The sequence below is a fragment of the Phodopus roborovskii genome, unplaced genomic scaffold (assembly GCF_943737965.1).
Source record: "Phodopus roborovskii unplaced genomic scaffold, PHOROB, whole genome shotgun sequence".
NCBI classification, from domain to species: domain Eukaryota; kingdom Metazoa; phylum Chordata; class Mammalia; order Rodentia; family Cricetidae; genus Phodopus; species Phodopus roborovskii.
The window spans coordinates 55,902-62,582 of record NW_026125411.1 but is presented as its reverse complement, the minus strand read 5'-3'; positions in this window follow the sequence as shown (position 1 = coordinate 62,582).

Genomic DNA, 6,681 nt, shown 5'->3' with positions numbered 1-6,681 from the left:
AGATATATAAGAATGGTGAAGAATAAATTTGGAGCACATTCAGTATTAAATGTCCTCCTGTGTCTCTCTCCTTCTGTTCCTTTAACATCTTTAGCTAACCTTTCTTTCTTCCTTCCTTTCTTTTTTTTTTTTTTTTTTTTTTTAAAGATTCCTTGTAACCGGAGTTACAGACAGTTATGAGCTGCCGTGTGGGTGATGGAGAACTGAACCAGGGTTCTCTGGAAGAGCAGCCAGTGCTCTTAACTGCTAAGTCATCTCTCCAGCCCCTAGCTAACCTTTCTTTAGTCCACATCCACCCCTCTCAGATACAAACCTCAGCTAGCTCTGACTGCAGCACCACAAAGACAACCCCCCCATAAATAATAAATGCCAGCATGGAAAATTAAATTATTTAATTTTGTTTTGTTTGTTTTTCAAAGCAGGGTTTTTCCTGTGTAACAGTCCTCTGACTCCCAAGTGCTGGAATTAAAGGCATGCACACCAAGCCTGGCTAATAAGTAATCATTTACTGCAGTGTTTATAGTGTGCCCAAAGTCAGGACCCCCAAAGACCACCAAGAAACCAGATCCAATGCAAAAGCCAAGAGTCTTTATTAGTCCAGCATGCTGGAGCCAACCATCCTACACAAGTGGAAGATGGCTACAACCCTGAGAAGGAGGTGAGGGCTTCTCTTAAGCCTTGCTGAGGGGAGTATCTAAGGAAGTTAGGCCATTTTAGATATGATTGGCTTAAGCAAGTGACAATCAGATTAGTACATTCTTATTGGAATGTTCCATTTTTGGCAGGCCCGGACAAGTCCCAGGCCTTGTCCTTGAGCTGCTGGCTCAGGCCTGCCCTGGCCTAGTACTGTATGTACCAGGCCTCCTACTTTCTGTTAGGGGTGTTGAAAATTTATTGTCCTTTATTAGCAGCTTTCCCTAAAAAAGTGCTTGTTCAGTATCAGGAAACTGAAATTGAGGCCTGTTCTCTGAGAGAAGACAGAACAGCCTATTATGGCGTCTGCTTGGTCCCTTTGGGTTAAGTCATCAAACTAATATATTTCTCAAAGCTAGTTCACCAAATAGATTACTAACAGCCAATTGTTCTATGGCTTCTTTGCTGAATGAGTTTTAGAAACTTGGCCTGCAATCTCTTTGAATACTGTCAAAATGAGCATGTTTCTTCTCACTCCTTCTTTACCACCCAGCCTTCACCTGCACAGTCTCCATTTTGTTCCATTCCAGCATCCAATGAGTTGGCAATCAGCCTGTTTAGCTTCTTTCCTCCTCCTCTCCAGCTTTGACTTAACTAACTTACTTAGTTTCTCCTGGCTTATTGCATTGACAGTGTATTGCTGGCCATTATCCTTACCATTTGCCCTCATTTTGTCTACTAAATGGACTGGCTGTTTGCTGACAGTCTCTTAGCTGTGGGTGCTTCACTTCTAACAATGAGTTGGCGGTACCATCTTCAAGCGCTTGTAGGTCTTCACAATTTGAATTCTTACATAAATAAAACAATGCTCATTTCAGCTTTTATAGTTGCAAAACAGTATGGCTGGGAATATAGCCACTAGATCGCGGTTTATTTTGTAAGTACCACTGTATTTCATTTTGACATAGAGAACTTTAAGTCATGCAAAGCTTTTCATTATGGATGACTTAAGCAGTTTCACCAAGTATGCTAAACCTGCATGCCAAATTAATTTTAATTTTTGCCTGCTCCATGTGTCTATACTCGATCCTCCTGGTGCTCAAGAGTTAGTAACATTTAACCCTCTTTGGGGATATATCTCTGACTCATGCTTTTATTCTAAAAACAGATGTAGGAGAGAATATCCAGCACCACTACTTGCCAGAGAAATGATGAGATGGACTCTCACTCCAGCTATAGTGGCTGTCACCAGAAAAATGCCTTGCTGGCATCTCTTTGTGGGGAAAATAAAATTTGCTTCACTCGGGCTGGGATGTAAATATGTAGAACCTTATGAAAGGCAGGGGTTGCTCATCAAACTACAAATGGGGCTGTCTTGTGAGCCAGTGATTTCATATGGTCACATATTCAAAGGAAATGAAGTCAGCACACTGAAGAAATACGTGAGCTCCCGTGTTTCCTGCATCACTTTCATACACGCCAAGCAATGGCAATGCAATCGGTGGTGTGCATGCGCAGGGATGTGGATCCGGGGACCGTGTAAGATGGAGAAAGTGAGCTAGGCACTAGCATTCTCCATCTCCCTCTGCTCCCTGACTGTGGATGCAACATGACCAGCTGCTTCCAGCTTCCCTGCCATGATAGACTGGACTCTTGAAGTGTAAGCCAAAATAAACCCTAGCTCCGTTACATTGACCTCGTCAAGGTGTTTTTTATCAAAGCAACTGGAAAAGAAAGCAGGCAAGATGCCAAGGTGCCCTAGCAGGTGTCTCCAGCCCTGTGCTGTGGGTCTGGAGAGAAGAGTTCATGTCTACTTGGGATGGGAAGGGAGAGGGAGGCTTTTAAAGGCATCAACTGGGTCTTTTAAATGCTTGCAGTCAACTCTCCATGTTTCACCCTGCCTTCCACTTAGGAGGCACTGTTACTGTCACTGAGTTGTCATAAGTGCCCTCATTTTATGGTTGTGAATGCTACAGGTGGACTGACTTAACTTTTATTTCTCTCTGGTCTGCCACAGCACTTACTACCTTTCTCCAGTTCCGAAATCTCACTAACAAGAGCTTTCCTCTTTTCCCTCACTGTGTGTTTTTATTTCTGTAAAGTTCTCTTTCAGTGCGGGTTTGAGAATTCAGTGCGGGAATTCATAATTCTATGCAGAAAACTTCAGTAATTACAGCATCTTGTTACTTCTGCAAGAAGAGACAAATGGATGGTGGCTCAGAGGTTAAGAGCACTCAGTACTCTTCCAGACCCAGGTTTGATTCCTAGCATCTAGATGGTGGCTCAAAACCATCTGTAACTCCAGTTCCAGGGGCCCTTATCCTCTGTTCTGTCCTCCCTGGGCACTTGGTGATCATAGTAAACATACACACATGCTGGCAGAACACTGATACACATAAAGTAAATAAATCTAAAAATTTTTAATCTAAAAAAATCTAGGTCATAAAGTCCAAAGAGTCCAGAAAACAATTGGGATTGTCAAACTGAATATGAAAAGCTCATCCACAAACATCACCCAACACAGATGTTAGGGTTATGCAACAAGGAGTTTGCAGCTGCCACCCTCAAACTACTTTAGTCATTGCAGAAACAAATTTTAAAAGCTTCTGCAAAAAAAAAAAAAAAAAAAAAAAAAGGAGGCAACAAGAAGAAGCAAAGGAAATTTAGAGCTGAAAAGTACAATCATGTTGATTTAAAAGCTCGCTAGGATCATTCTCTCAATAGCAGAATGAATAGTACAGCAGAAAGATTGTGAGAGTCAAGATCGACCGAAAAGTAAGGCGATGTGAACGATAAGTAGAAAATGGATGGGGGAAAGTGCTGGGAGAAAGGGAACGCTGAGCTCAAACATGGATTGCAGAAACGGAGAAAGGCTGAAGAATTTTCGGAAAGTAGCAGCTGAGAACTGCCCTAAATTTTGTAAAATACAGGTTCAAAAATTGGAGAGGAATGCAGCAAAATTAAAAACCAGAGAAATTACTGCACAGAGGAACCCTGTCTCAAAAACAAAACAGAGAAATTAATGCTTTTACACAGCAGTGTTGAATTTCTGAAAACTTAAGGAAAGAAAATGAAGCAGGACGCCCCCCCCCCACACACACACACAAGGAAGAAGCAGATGAATGAGAGAGTGCTCCTCATTAGAAACTAGGGCAGACACAGAGTAGTCAGGAACCCAGAGATCACCTTTTTTAAACCCTAAAAGAAGATAATCCAGAATTCTTTACCAAACAAAAATGCATGTCCAGAATGAAAGAGAATTCAAAACATTATCAGATGAAAGAAGCCAAGAAAACATGTCCCCAGCAGGCCTGCTCTAAAAGAGCGGCTGAAGGACATCGTGTGCATGTGTGCACGTGTGTGTGTGTGTGTGTGTGTGTGTGTGTGAGAGAGAGAGAGAGAGAGAGAGAGAGAGAGAGTGTATGTGTGTGTGTGCACACGCGTGCATGCATATGCAGATGTAAATGTGTGGGGGCCAGAGGTCTAAATCTAGTGTCTTCCTCCATTGCCCTTCCATATATAGCGCCTTTTGATCTGGCTAGGCTGGCTCACAAATGAGCTTTGGAGAGCTACCCCTCTTCCTCTATCCAGTGCTGGGTTACAGACGTGCGATAACATTCCCGTTTTCATGTGAGCTGGGATTCCACACCTAGGTACTCATGTCTTCAAGGCAGGCATTTTACTGGTATCTCCTAAGCCCATGAAGGAGATTCTTGAAACAAACAGTGAATGAAAATAACAATATGGAGAATGGAGAGATGGTCCATCACTTAAGAGCGCTGCTCTTCCAGGGGACCCTAGTTTGGTTCCCAGCACCCACCTCAGGCCTCATAACTGCCAGTAACTCCAACTCCAGGAAATCTGATGCCCTCTTCTGGGTTTTATGGGTAATTGCACTTTGTGTACACACCCACACATACAAAGAACTTTTAAAAATCATTTAAAATTGAAAAATGGAGGAATCTTAGAATATCAGAAAAGAAAAAAGAACAGCAGAGATTGTAGGGAAATACGTAATGAATATTGTACGTTTCCTCTCTTCTCAAATCTGGAACTAAATTAAGAAGAACTGCCAGAACAGGGTTCTATTAAGGTTTCCCAACTTATATAAGATTTCAAAACCCATGCAGAGGCAGAAGAGAACCGATTCCACACATGTGCCATGGCATAAGCATACTCACACAGATGCATGTACACACATTAATAATAAGTACAATTAGCTGGGTAGTGGTGGCACACACCTTTAATCCCAGTACTCAGGAGGGAGAACCAGACAGATCTCTGGGTTTGAGGCCAGCTTGGTCTACAGAACAAGTTCCAGGACAGCCAGGGCTACACAGAGAAACCCTGCCTGCAAGGGGAGGGGGCACAGTGATGACAAATGAAGAAATAAATAAATTTAAATCAATTAACATAAAAAAGAAGTTCTTTCCCACTTGGGCTTTATCTTACAAAGAAAGAAGCCCCATGTTACAGCCATGAGGGAGGCGGAGGCCATAAAGATGTCTGATAAAGGGTGTGTACCTCATGGCCCATCACTTTTCAGCTTTCCCTTCAGCTCAACAGCTCACTTTGTTCTGGGACATGTTTTCCCCTTCCTTCTTTAAATACGACTATACTTAGAAATTGCCATTGGTAAGCCCTTGGGAACCCCAGAAATGTGAACAACATCTATTCACCACAGATAAGGCATCTATAACAGACCAAAGAAGGACTTGCAGGAGTGTCTAACTTGGTGAGGTTACTTTCAGAAGTGTGGACAGGGGTTACTTTCGGGTGTGGGTAAATCATACACAGCTCCTGGATCACTGAAGAGCCCTCCTCAGCATCAATGATGACACATGAAGAAGTATCCTGGAAAAGTGCACCCTCTCCATCAGCCCCTGCTTACCCAACCGCCTGTGAATCTTGTAGCTTTCTGAGTTCCCCAAGTCTGGAGTCTTCAGAATGTCTCTCCTCCAGAAAGCACTATTCGGCCCATCGGACAAGTGAAACAATGGATCTTGAGAAATTAGAATTTGCCTAGGAATCTCATGCTGGACAAGGAAAACTCAAAGCCCAGTGCTAGCCAGATGGGGCGCGTGTCTGGTGGGGAGAGATTTACAGTTTGTTATATTGTCTTGTAGAGACTAGAGCTGAGACAATGGCATAAGCAATAAAAATTGTTTATTTGTACTTCACACTTCTTTTTAAAAAGAATCTGTTTACATTTACTTATTTATTTGTGTGTATGTGTGCATGAGTGAACCATGGTGTGTGTGTGTGTGTGTGTGTGTGTGTGTGTGTGTGTGTGTGTGTGTGTGTAGCTCAGAGGATAATTTGCAGAAGTCATTTGTCTCCTACCAAGTGGGTTCTTGGAATTAAACTCAGGTTGTGAGACTTAGTGGCAAGAACCTTTATAGGCTGAATCATCTCACTGGCCCACTTGACCCTTTTATTTGATGTTCTGTCAAGGGCCTTTTTTAGTATTTAAAAAGCAAACACAATGGTCCTTGGGAATGCTACACTTCTGGCTTTAGGGACACAGGAGGGCAGACAGACTGACCAAGGGCAAAGAGAATGTGTGTCAGCACCCAAAGTGAAGTCTTGGATCCACTTCCTGGGGTCACATTACCAAGAAAGAGGTGATAACAGTGGATACTTTGCCTAGGCTGGGCCAAAGGTGCCATTCCAATGATTTAGGAAGAAATTGAGTTTGCAGATATGAAAGTAACCTAAGATGCAAGAAATAAGATAGAGGAAACTCACTTTTCATCCTGCCGAGGACACTTGGAGGACGTTTCAGTGTGTTCTTTGAATATGCCTACGCAAACAAAGATCTCAACAAGGTGGCTGAACTGTGAAAAGGCAGCTTTCCATTGGAAAAGTCAGTCGTTGAAGGAAAGATAAATAGCTTCTGACTTAGAAATCAGACTCCTCTACCTATTTCACCCAAGCTCGATTGGATTCCATGCCTGCCATTTCGTAGCTGTGTCACTGTGTGGATTTCTCTAACACTCTACAAGTCATTGCTTTATAATTATCAGGCAAAGTGGGGCTTAGTAAGAA